The sequence below is a fragment of the Oncorhynchus tshawytscha genome, unplaced genomic scaffold (assembly GCF_018296145.1).
Source record: "Oncorhynchus tshawytscha isolate Ot180627B unplaced genomic scaffold, Otsh_v2.0 Un_scaffold_3920_pilon_pilon, whole genome shotgun sequence".
Lineage (NCBI taxonomy): Eukaryota > Metazoa > Chordata > Actinopteri > Salmoniformes > Salmonidae > Oncorhynchus > Oncorhynchus tshawytscha.
The window spans coordinates 566,370-577,500 of record NW_024609812.1 but is presented as its reverse complement, the minus strand read 5'-3'; positions in this window follow the sequence as shown (position 1 = coordinate 577,500).

The following is an 11,131-nucleotide window of genomic DNA, read 5'->3' as shown; positions in this document are numbered from 1 at the left end:
ATTAGCCTGACCAAACACACTTCATTAGCCTGACCAAGAGTGACCTATTAGGCTGACCAAGAACGCCCTATTAGGCTGACCAACAACGCCCTATTAGGCTGACCAAGAACGCCCTATTAGGCTGACCAAGAACGCCCTATTAGGCTGACCAAGAACGCCCTATTAGGCTGACCAAGAACGCCCTATTAGGCTGACCAAGAATTCCCTATTAGGCTGACCAAGAACGCACTATTAGGCTTTGGCGATCATCTCTCATTGAGCAGGTTAAACATCTACACACACTCTCTCCCTGACCAAAAACCTTTCTTCCAGAGCGATGAGGAATATTTCCTAGACCACCTCTCTCTCTGTGGGTATACTGCCTATGTTTGCAATCATACTTCAGACCTCATACATAATTGCCTGGATCTTGGATATTGGCTACTCGCTAACATGCCATGGCTTTACGCTGAGCTTTCCTATACCCCAGTTAAACATCGTAAAATTGCATTTCGGGAGCCCGGAGGCTCATTGAAAATCCTCAGGAATAATGTTTGAAGCTTCCCCCCTGATCACATAAATATATATGAGAAGCTTGACTGGCACAAGATAGAGATACAGACAGTTAAGTGAGTGAGATGGTTGATAGTTGGTTGGTTATTAGCATTAGCTGGCTGCAGTGAAAGTTACTGCTGTTCTAGTTCTGAAACTGGACTGTCTGACTGTATTTAAGTATTTGCTTCCTCCATCCTTGTTTCCGCAACTCCTGGCCTCCCTCTCACACCTCATTGCTGGAGGAAATCCAGGGGAGCGACTTTGGATTCTCTGTTCCAATGCGATTAGAAAGAGAGGAATTGGAGGAAACAAGGACGGAGGAAACAAGAATATGGCGGCTAGTAAGTGACTGCCCTATACCACCTCTGTTGAATTAACAGGTCTATTCCAGCCCACCCTGCCCACCACCAGATCCACAATCCCAGCTCCTGTCATGCTGTTTGAAAGGGCTATAGCTATACTATAGCTAGGGATTATTGCTAAACTCTCTTGGTAGTTCTGTACTCTAAACTCTCTCTTCCCTCTCTCTCTCTCTCTCTCTCTCTCTCTCTCTCTCTCTCTCTACCACCTGTCCCTCACAATGACATATCACCATGCTGTCCTCCCCCTTGTACACCTCTCCATCTAAAACAGACAGATCCCTCATCCCTGCAGAGAGCCCAGGTGAGTGAGTTAGAGAGAGAAACACAGAGAGTCAGGCAGAGAGAGGGAGAAACACAGAGAGTCAGGCAGAGAGAGGGAGAACCACAGAGAGTCAGGCAGAGAGAGGGAGAACCACAGAGAGTCAGGCAGAGAGAGGGAGAAACACAGAGAGTCAGGCAGAGATAGGGAGAAACAGAGAGTCAGGCAGAGAGAGGGAGAAACAGAGAGTCAGGCAGAGAGAGGGAGAACCACAGAGAGTCAGGCAGAGAGAGAAAACAGAAACAGAGAAACAACGGAGAAACAGAGAAACCAAGAGGGAGAGAAGGGAGGAAAAAACATCAAGAGAAATGCATTATGACTGGAGAAGGTTCTAGACCTCACAGGGAGAGGGAGAAGGAGAGGGAGAAAGAAGGGAGGAGAAAAGCAGGGTCCCCATGGTGTTCCAGACCGAGGCAGGGCGTTAATAAAAGCCTATCAGACGTCTCTCTCCTAGAGGACACACACTACAGGCATGCACCGAGACACCACAAATAGCTACCACTGAAAGGAACAACTGGCCGGCTAATGTGTTCCCCAAGACAGACAGGGTGAGGGAGAGAGAGAGAAAGAGAGGGACAAAGGGAGCAAGGAGATAGACAGGTGGAAAAAGAAGGATAGAGAACATGGGGGGGAGAGAAAGAGAGAGAGAGAACATGGGGGAGAGAGAAAGAGGGTGAGGGAACATGGGAGATATAGAAAGAGGTTTGAGAGAACATGGAGAGAGAGAAAGAGGGAACATGAGGGAGAGAGAAAGAGGGTGAGGGAACATGGGGGAGAGAAAACGAGGGAGAGAGAAAATGGGGAGAGAGAAAGAGGGAACATGGGGGAGAGAGAAAGAGGGAACATGGGGGAGAGAGAAAGAGGGTGAGGGAAAATGGGGGAGAGAGAAAGAGGGAACATGGGGGAGAGAAAGAGGGAACGTGGGAGAGAGACAAGTAAGGGAGAGAGAGAGCAAGTAGAACATGGCAGAGTTTAATCTTGAGTGACTTGCTTACTTTACTGTAATCTGTATTTATTCAAATGGTGCGTGTGTATGTGTGTGTTTGTTTGCATCTGTGTGTGTGTGTGTGTGTGAATGTGCCTGCCTGTTTCTGAGTGTGTGTGTATGTGCAGGTACCCCTGGGTGTGTGAGGTATGCTGCTGACCCTACAGTGTCATAGCCAGACCCTGTCCAGTCCCTCCTCGGTGCCAGACACGGCAGAGCTATGAGCCTGACCAGTCCCTCCTCGGTGCCAGACACGGCAGAGCTAAGCCTGACCAGTCCCTCCTCGGTGCCAGACACGGCAGAGCTATGAGCCTGACCAGTCCCTCATCGGTGCCAGACACGGCAGTGCTAGGAGCCTGACCAGTCCCTCCTCGGTGCTAGACACAGCAGAGCTATGAGCCTGACCAGTCCCTCCTCGGTGCCAGACACGGCAGAGCTATGAGCCTGACCAGTCCCTCCTTGGTGCCAGACACGGCAGACCTATGAGCCTGACCAGTCCCTCCTTGGTACCAGACACAGCAGAGCTATGAGCCTGACCAGTCCCTCCTCGGTGCCAGACACGGCAGAGTTATGGGGCCTCCCCTAATAGGTGAAAGCTTTACACAACAGACATATTGGATTCTCAATCTGAGGTCACCCGCTTGTTAAAAATAACAGACCAAGTGAGACCAAGGGTTTGACATTTCCAGACCAGGGTATCCCCTTGTTTGTGTCCTTTACTTATATGTGATTCTCTATTCTCAAGTGATTTCCCACAGGGTGGGCTCACCCGTTTATGCTTTTTGTTACCATGAGGGTAACAAAAAGGAGGGAGGGTGTTGCCAATTCCAGACCAGGGTATCCCCTTCTTTTTTGCTCCCAACCCTGCTAGCATACATACTGTACATCCCTGCTAGCAAACATACTGTAAATCCCTGCTAGCATACATACTGTATAACCCTGCTAGCATACACACTGTAAAACCCTGCTAGCATACAGACTGTAAAACCCTGCTAGCATACATACTGTAAATCCCTGCTAGCATACAGACTGTAAAACCCTGCTAGCATACAGACTGTACATCCCTGCTAGCATACATACTGTAAGACCCTGCTAGCATACACACTGTAAATCCCTGCTAGCATACAGACTGTACATCCCTGCTAGTATACACACTGTAAAAACCTGCTAGCATACACACTGTAAAACCCTGCTAGCATACACACTGTAAATCCCTGCTAGCATACATACTGTAAATCCCTGCTAGCATACACACTGTACATCCCTGCGAGTATACATACTGTAAAAACCTGCTAGCATACACACTGTAAAACACTGCTAGCATACACACTGTACATCCCTGCTAGCATACACACTGTAAAACCCTGCTAGCATACATACTGTAAATCCCTGCTAGCATACACACTGTAAATCCCTGCTAGCATACATACTGTAAATCCCTGCTAGCATACATACTGTAAAACCCTGCTAGCATACATACTGTACATCCCTGCTAGCATACATACTGTAAAACCCTGCTAGCATACACACTGTAAATCCCTGCTAGCATACAGACTGTAAAACACTGCTAGCATACATACTGTACATCCCTGCTAGCATACATACTGTAAAACCCTGCTAGCATACACACTGTAAATCCCTGCTAGCATACAGACTGTAAAACACTGCTAGCATACATACTGTAAAACCCTGCTAGCATACACACTGTAAAACCCTGCTAGCATACATACTGTAAATCCCTGCTAGCATACACACTGTAAAATCCCTGCTAGCATACACACTGTACAATCCTGCTAGCATACATACTGTAAATCCCTGCTAGCATACATACCCTGTAGCATACCTGTAAATCCCTGCTAGCATACATACTGTAAAAAGCCATGCTAGCATACACTGTAAAACCCTGTAAAACCCTGCTAGCATACACACTGTAAAATCCTGCTAGCATACACACTGTAAATCCCTGCTAGCATACAGACTGTAAAACACTGCTAGCATACATACTGTAAAACCCTGCTAGCATACATACTGTAAAACCCTGCTAGCATACATACTGTAAATCCCTGCTAGCATACACACTGTAAAACCCTGCTAGCATACACACTGTACAACCTGCTAGCATACATACTGTAAATCCCTGCTAGCATACATACTGTAAATCCCTGCTAGCATACATACTGTAAATCCCTGCTAGCATACATACTGTAAAAACCCCTGCTAGCATACACACTGTAAAACCCTGCTAGCATACACACTGTAATACCCTGCTAGCATACATACTGTAAAACCCTGCTAGCATACACACTGTAAATCCCTGCTAGCATACATACTGTAAATCCCTGCTAGCATACACACTGTAAAACCCTGCTAGCATACATACTGTACATCCCTGCTAGCATACATACTGTAAAACCCTGCTAGCATACATACTGTAAAACCCTGCTAGCATACATACTGTAAAACCCTGCTAGCATACAGACTGTAAAACCCTGCTAGCATACACACTGTAAAACCCTGCTAGCATACACACTGTAAATCCCTGCTAGCATACATACTGTAAAACCCTGCTAGCATACACACTGTAAAACCCTGCTAGCATACATACTGTACATCCCTGCTAGTGTACATACTGTAAAAACCTGCTAGCATACACACTGTAAAACCCTGCTAGCATACAAACTGTAATACCCTGCTAGCATACATACTGTAAAACCCTGCTAGCATACACACTGTAAATCCCTGCTAGCATACATACTGTAAAACCCTGCTAGCATACAGACTGTAAAACCCTGCTAGCATACACACTGTAAAACCCTGCTACCATACATACTGTAAAACCCTGCTAGCATACATACTGTAAAACCCTGCTAGCATACATACTGTAAATCCCTGCTAGCATACATACTGTAAAACCCTGCTAGCATACAGACTGTAAAACCCTGCTAGCATACACACTGTAAAACCCTGCTAGCATACATACTGTAAAAAAACCCTGCTAGCATACATACTGTAAAACCCTGCTAGCATACATACTGTAAATCCCTGCTAGCATACATACTGTAAAAACCCTGCTAGCATACACACTGTAAAACCCTGCTAGCATACACCTGTAAACCCTGCTAGCATACATACTGTAAATCCCTGCTAGCATACATACTGTAAAACATTGCTAGCATACATACTGTACATCCCTGCTAAGATACATACTGTAAAACCCTGCTAGCATACACACTGTAAAACCCTGCTAGCATACATACTGTAAATCCCTGCTAGCATACATACTGTAGCATACCCTGCTAGCATACATACTGTAAAACCCTGCTAGCATACACACTGTAAAACCCTGCTAGCATACACACTGTAAAACCCTGCTAGCATACATACTGTAAATCCCTGCTAGCATACATACTGTAAAACCCTGCTAGCATACATACTACTGTAAATCCCTGCTAGCATACATACTGTAAAACCCTGCTAGCATACATACTGTAAAACCCTGCTAGCATACATACTGTAAAACCCTGCTAGCATACATACTGTAAAACACCCTGCTAGCATACATACTGTAAAACCCTGCTAGCATACATACTGTACATCCCTGCTAGCATACATACTGTAAAACCCTGCTAGTATACACACTGTAAATCCCTGCTAGCATACAGACTGTAAAACACTGCTAGCATACATACTGTAAAACCCTGCTAGCATACACACTGTAAAACCGTGCGAGCATACATACTGTAAATCCCTGCTAGCATACATACTGTACATCCCTGCTAGTATACATACTGTAAAAACCTGCTAGCATACACACTGTAAAACCCTGCTAGCATACACACTGAAATACCCTGCTAGCATACATACTGTAAAACCCTGCTAGCATACACACTGTAAATCCCTGCTAGCATACACACTGTAAATCCCTGCTAGCATACATACTGTAAATCCCTGCAAGCATACATACTGTAAAACCCTGCTAGCATACACACTGTAAAACCCTGCTAGCAAATCAAATCAAATCAAATCAAATCAAATTTTATTTGTCACATACACATGGTTAGCAGATGTTAATGCGAGTGTAGCGAAATGCTTGTGCTTCTAGTTCCGACAATGCAGTAATAACGAGCAAGTAATCTAACTAACAATTCCAAAAAAAACTACTGTCATACACAGTGTAAGGGGATAAAGAATATGTACATAAGGATATATGAATGAGTGATGGTACAGAGCAGCATACAAGATACAGTAGATGATATCTGTAGTACCCTGTATATACATATGAGATAAGTATGTAAACCAAGTGGCATAGTTAAAGTGGCTAGCATACATGTATTACATAAGGATGCAGTCGAAAACCCTATAGCATACACAGTATCAACCCTGTATGCATATGAGATGAACAATGTAGGGTAAGTAACATTATATAAGGTAGCATTGTTTAAAGTGGCTAGTGATATATTTACATCATTTCCCATCAATTCCCATGATTAAAGTGGCTGGAGTAGAGTCAGTGTCATTGACAGTGTGTTGGCAGTAGCCACTCAATGTTAGTGGTGGCTGTTTAACAGTCTGATGGCCTTGAGATAGAAGCTGTTTTTCAGTCTCTCGGTCCCAGCTTTGATGCACCTGTACTGACCTCGCCTTCTGGATGGCAGCGGGGTGAACAGGCAGTGGCTCGGGTGGTTGATGTCCTTGATGATCTTTATGGCCTTCCTGTAGCATCGGGTGGTGTAGGTGTCCTGGAGGGCAGGTAGTTTGCCCCCGGTGATGCGTTGCATACAGAAAACCTCACTACCCTCTGGAAAGCCTGCTACGGTTGAGGGCGGTGCAGTTGCCATACCAGGCGGTGATACAGCCCGCCAGGATGCTCTCGATTGTGCATCTGTAGAAGTTTGTGAGTGCTTTTGGTGACAAGCCGAAAACCTTCAGCCTCCTGAGGTTGAAGAGGCGCTGCTGCGCCTTCCTCACGATGCTGTCTGTGTGAGTGGACCAATTCAGTTTGTCTGTGATGTGTATGCCGAGGAACTTAAAACTTGCTACCCTCTCCACTACTGTTCCATCGACATGGGGGGGTGTTCCCTCTGCTGTTTCCTGAAGTCCACAATCATCTCCTTAGTTTTGTTGACGTTGAGTGTGAGGTTATTTTCCTGACACCACACTCCGAGGGCCCTCCTCCTCCCCCTGTAGGCCGTCTCCGTTGTTGGTAATCAAGCCTACCACTGTTGTGTCATCCGCAAACTTGATGATTGAGTTGGAGGCGTGCGTGGCCACGCAGTCGTGGGTGAACAGGGAGTACAGGAGAGGGCTCAGAACGCACCCTTGCTGGGGCCCCAGTGTTGAGGATCAGCGGGGAGGAGATGTTGTTGCCTACCCTCACCACCTGGGGGCGGCCCGTCAGGAAGTCCAGTACCCAGTTGCACAGGGCGGGGTCGAGACCCAGGGTCTCGAGCTTGATGACGAGCTTGGAGTGTACTATGGTGTTGAATGCCGAGCTGTAGTCGATGAACAGCATTCTCACATAGGTATTCCTCTTGTCCAGATGGGTTAGGGCAGTGTGCAGTGTGGTTGAGATTGCATCGTCTGTGGACCTATTTGGGCGGTAAGCAAATTGGAGTGGGTCAAGGGTGTCAGGTAGGGTGGAGGTGATATGGTCCTTGACTAGTCTCTCAAAGCACTTCATGATGACGGATGTGAGTGCTACGGGGCGGTAGTCGTTTAGCTCAGTTACCTTAGCATTCTTGGGAACAGGAACAATGGTGGCCCTCTTGAAGCATGTGGGAACAGCAGACTGGTATAGGGATTGATTGAATATGTCCGTAAACACACCGGCCAGCTGATCTGCGCATGCTCTGAGGGCGCGGCTGGGGATGCCCTGGGCCTGCAGCCTTGCGAGGGTTAACACGTTTAAATGTCTTACTCACTTCGGCTGCAGTGAAGGAGAGACCGCATGTTTCCGTTGCAGGCCGTGTCAGTGGCACTGTATTGTCCTCAAAGCGGGCAAAAAGTTATTTAGTCTGCCTGGGAGCAAGACATCCTGGTCCGTGACTGGGCTGGGTTTCTTCCTGTAGTCCGTGATTGACTGTAGACCCTGCCACATACCTCTTGTGTCTGAGCCGTTGAATTGAGATTCTACTTTGTCTCTGTACTGGCGCTTAGCTTGTTTGATAGCCTTGCGGAGGGAATAGCTGCACTGTTTGTATTCAGTCATGTTACCAGACACCTTGCCCTGATTAAAAGCAGTGGTTCGTGCCTTCAGTTTCACACGAATGCTGCCATCAATCCACGGTTTCTGGTTAGGGAATGTTTTAATCGTTGCTATGGGAACGACATCTTCAACGCACGTTCTAATGAACTCTGCAGCATATCAGCGTATTCGTCAATGTTGTTGTCTGAGCATACATACTGAAACATCTCCCAGTCCACGTGATGGAAGCAGTCTTGGAGTGTGGAGTCAGCTTGCTAGGACCAGCGTTGGACAGACCTCAGCGTGGGAGCTTCTTGTTTTAGTTTCTGTCTGTAGGCAGGGATCAACAAAATGGAGTCGTGGTCAGCTTTTCCGAAAATCCTGGCGTGGCAGGGCCTTATATGCGTCATACATACTGGAAGTTAGAGTAACAATGATCCAGGGTCTTTCCACCCCTGGTTGCAATCGATATGCTGATAAAATTTGGGAGTCTTGTTTTCAGATTAGCCTTGTTAAAATCCCCAGCTACAATGAATGCAGCCTCTGGATAAATCGTTTCCAGTTTGCAGAGAGTTAAATAAAGTTCGTTCAGAGCCATCGATGTGTCTGCTTGGGGGGATATATACACACTGTGATTATAATCGAAGAGAATTCTCTTGGTAGATAATGCGGTCTACATTTGATTGTGAGGAATTCTAAATCAGGTGAACAGAAGGATTTGAGTTCCTGTATGTTTCTTTCATCACACCATGTCACGTTGGCCATAAGACATACGCCCCCGCCCCTCTTCTTACCAGAAAGATGTTTGTTTCTGTCGGCGCGATGCGTGGAGAGAACCCGCTGGCTGCACCGCTTCGGATTGCGTCTCTCCAGTTAGCCATGTTTCCGTGAAGCAGAGAACGTTACAGGGTTTTAGCATACAGACTGTATAACCCTGCTAGCATACATACTGTAAAACCCTGCTAGCATACACACTGTAAATCCCTGCTAGCATACACACTGTAAAACCCTGCTAGCATACATACTGTACATCCCTGCTAGCATACATACTGTAAAACCCTGCTAGCATACATACTGTACATCCCTGCTAGCATACATACTGTAAAACCCTGCTAGCATACAGACTGTAAAACCCTGCTAGCATACATACTGTACATCCCTGCTAGCATACATACTGTAAAACCCTGATAGCATACAGACTGTAAAACCCTGCTAGCATACACACTGTAAAACCCTGCTACCATACATACTGTAAAAACCTGCTAGCATACACACTGTAAAACCCTGCTAGCATACACACTGTAATACCCTGCTAGCATACAAACTGTAATATCCTGCTAGCATACATACTGTAAAACCCTGCTAGCATACACACTGTAAATCCCTGCTAGCATACATACTGTAAATCCCTGCTAGCATACACACTGTAAAACCCTGCTAGCATACATACTGTACATCCCTGCTAGCATACATACTGTAAAACCCTGCTAGCATACAGACTGTAAAACCCTGCTAGCATACATACTGTAAAACCCTGCTAGCATACATACTGTAAAACCCTGCTAGCATACAGACTGTAAAACCCTGCTAGCATACACACTGTAAAACCCTGCTAGCATACATACTGTAAAACCCTGCTAGCATACACACTGTAAAACCCTGCTAGCATACATACTGTACATCCCTGCTAGTATACATACTGTAAAAACCTGCTAGCATACACACTGTAAAACCCTGCTAGCATACAAACTGTAATACCCTGCTAGCATACATACTGTAAAACCCTGCTAGCATACACACTGTAAAACCCTGCTAGCATACATACTGTAAAACCCTGCTAGCATACATACTGTAAAACCCTGCTAGCATACATACTGTAAATCCCTGCTAGCATACACACTGTAAAACATTGCTAGCATACATAATGTACATCCCTGCTAAGATACATACTGTAAAACCCTGCTAGCATACACACTGTAAAACCCTGCTAGCATACATACTGTAAATCCCTGCTAGCATACATACTGTACATCCCTGCTAGTATACATACTGTAAAAACCTGCTAGCATACATACTGTACATCCCTGCTAGCATACATACTGTAAAACCCTGCTAGCATACACACTGTAAAACCCTGCTAGCATACACACTGTAAAACCCTGCTAGCATACATACTGTAAATCCCTGCTAGCATACACCTGCTAGCATACATACTGTAAAACCCTGCTAGCATACATACTGTAAATCCCTGCTAGCATACATACTGTAAAACCCTGCTAGCATACATACTGTAAATCCCTGCTAGCATACATACTGTAAAACCCTGCTAGCATACATACTGTACATCCCTGCTAGCATACATACTGTAAAACCCTGCTAGCATACATACTGTAAAACCCTGCTAGCATACATACTGTAAAACCCTGCTAGCATACATACTGTAAAATACATACACACTGTAAAACCCTGCTAGCATACAAAACCCTGCTACTGTGTAAAACCCTGCTAGCATACACACTGTAAAACCCTGCTAGCATACACACTGTAATACCCTGCTAGCATACAAACTGTAAATAATATCCTGCTAGCATACATACTGTAAAACCCTGCTAGTATACACACTGTAAATCCCTGCTAGCATACAGACTGTAAAACACTGCTAGCATACACACTGTAAATCCCTGCTAGCATACATACTGTAAATCCCTGCAAGCATACATACTGTAAAACCCTGCTAGCATACAGAC